The sequence below is a fragment of the Puma concolor genome, chromosome B1 (assembly GCF_028749965.1).
Source record: "Puma concolor isolate L17-30 chromosome B1, mPumCon1.1.hap2, whole genome shotgun sequence".
In the NCBI taxonomy this organism is placed as follows: domain Eukaryota; kingdom Metazoa; phylum Chordata; class Mammalia; order Carnivora; family Felidae; genus Puma; species Puma concolor.
Genome location: NC_141670.1, coordinates 57,739,196 through 57,741,507, shown reverse-complemented (window position 1 = coordinate 57,741,507; position 2,312 = coordinate 57,739,196). Strand labels below are relative to the sequence as shown.

The 2,312-nt window shown below is 33.8% G+C and overlaps 1 non-coding gene across 1 annotated transcript; it reads right to left on the bottom strand.

Moving 5' to 3' along the window:
• Window positions 1-988: 988 nt before the first annotated feature.
• LOC112859174 (U6 spliceosomal RNA) lies at window positions 989-1,090 on the bottom strand. The gene has a single exon (XR_003223480.1). It is a non-coding gene; the product is annotated as a U6 spliceosomal RNA (small nuclear RNA).
• Between the last annotated feature and the right edge of the window lie 1,222 nt (window positions 1,091-2,312).

Below are 2,312 nucleotides of genomic sequence, written 5' to 3'. Positions count from 1 at the left end.
ATGCTGTGAACATTATGTTCATAAACTATTTTGATATCCTTAGAAGAAATACATGTAAGTAAGATGCATTGTTGGGAATAGAAATTATTTACCTTCGGGATTCTGACTGTCAGGTAGTATAAACCTGCAAGACAATTCAGGTATGATTGAGGAAAGAGAGCTTTGAGATACATGTTGCAACAGCCATTTTTTTTTATTTTATATTAGAAAATAAACTCTTAAAGCTCACTCTGGTTGAAGTACTGTGTATTATGTTGTTGGTCTCTTCAATAGAAAAAAATCCCAAATGTGAAATTGCAACATGTATCTTTAACTTCTTCAGCCTCTAATTTCTCTTCTGCTAATCACCATATGAATCATATTAGACTTTCATAATCACTCATGTTTAAGGTAAGTAACTGTGTTAACACAAGGATTGAACTCTCAAAACAGATTTTCATGAATCATGGATCTTACCAGTCACCAAATTTTGTTAATAATCCAAAAGATGACAGAAAGAACAAAGCAAAGACATTGCATTTCTTTCTGAAAGAGGTTAGAACTGTTTCTTCATTCACCGTAAAACTGGTTTTGGTAACTTATGAATTGTCATGATGAATAAAGAAATATTCTCAAAGGAAGCCAAGCCATTTCCATTTTGATTCTCTTAAGTTTTATACTTTGTTAAAAGCTACCCAGAAAGAAGAGGTCTATGTGACTACTTTCCATTCTTCCAAATCCACTTAATCCATGAATCAAATGTTTTGTTGCTGTTCTTATTTTATTATTTTGTTTTTTTTTTCCATAAGAAACGAAGACAAACCAGATTTTTTCCCTAAAAAGCAATTTCAAAGCAAGGACTCTCCATTAAATTTCTGTAGTAAAAATCATCAATCTGTTTACAAAGAGTTACTTCTTGGTTTCTGTTACATGCATGTTAGACCACTTAATGTTCCCTAGTGTCAACACAGAACTACTTTGTTTCTTTATTCATTTACTTTTCTTCTTTAATAATATGGAAGGGTTCATGAATTTGCATGTCATCCTTGTGGCCATGTTAATCATCTTTGTATCCTTAGAGTTTTAGTGTATGAGCTGCTGCAGTGAGCAAAAAAAAAAAAAAAAAAAAAAAAAAAACCGGAACCACTTTAAAAAAATATTTCCGCTGTGATTTAAATTGGAGAAATTTCTATTAATCTGCAGTTTCACTGACCAATTTGCCTTCCTCTTTCATCTTCTGTTAAGCCTATCTGTTGACTTTCATTTCAAACATTGTAGTATTCCCTTCTAAATTTTAGTGTAATTATTTTTTACACTTATATCAATGCTAAGATTCCAAATCAATTATTTTAATCTTGGTTTCACTTATGTCATTGATTGTATTTGCAACAACTAATATACAGTGTCTATGTTAATTTCAATATTGGAGTTTTCTCTGGGCTTATTTTTTTATTTTTACTTTTATGTTTTTTACTTCCTTTGACCTTGAGCAATGGCTCTCATTTTCCTGTGACTTCATGTGTTAAAAAAAAAAAAAAAACAACAACAAAAAAAACCTTTTGATTTAGGGTTGCCTGGGTGGGCTCATTTAGGTAAGCATCTGACTTTGGCTCAGGTCATGATCTCGTGGTTCATGAGTTTGAACCCCACATCAGGCTTTGTGCTGACAGCTCAGAGCCTGGAGCCTGCTTCAGTTTCTGTGTCTCCCTCTCTCTCTCTCTCTGCCCCTCCCTGCTTGTGCTCTCTCTCTCTCTTTCTCAAAAATAAACAAATAAATTTAAAAAAATAACTTATTTATCTCATTGGTGATTATACATTATAAAGACTCTAGATTTTGTTATCTGTCTTTTAGCAGTGTTTAGTTTTGTTCCAGAAGGCAGCTAAATTAAGAACTGATCCTTTTTGTGTGGAGATTTGTCAGGTAAGTCTGTTTCAGTTTTGCTCTTTGTTCTCAATGAGTGCTTTAATTCTGGGTCCACAGTCTTTCCTATAAGCATGGACCTTTTGGAATTTTAAATGAAAGCGCACAGTGTGTACTTTGTTTCTCTAACTTGTGAAAGTCACACTCCAAACTCTTGCTTCTCCATGCGGGGTCAGGAGAAATAGCATCTCAGCTCTTTAAACCTTCTACTACTTGCTTTCCATTGGGATACTGGGAGTCTTACCAGGCCAAGCACTAAGCACTGTTCATGGGGCAGTCATAGTTTCAGATGTGTTTATATCCAGATGTCGGGCACAATCCTCTGTAGCTCTTCATATTCCAGGACTTTCTCAATTTATATCTTCTTTGGGACCACTGAATTTTGTTATTTGATACATCAAATCAATAAGCT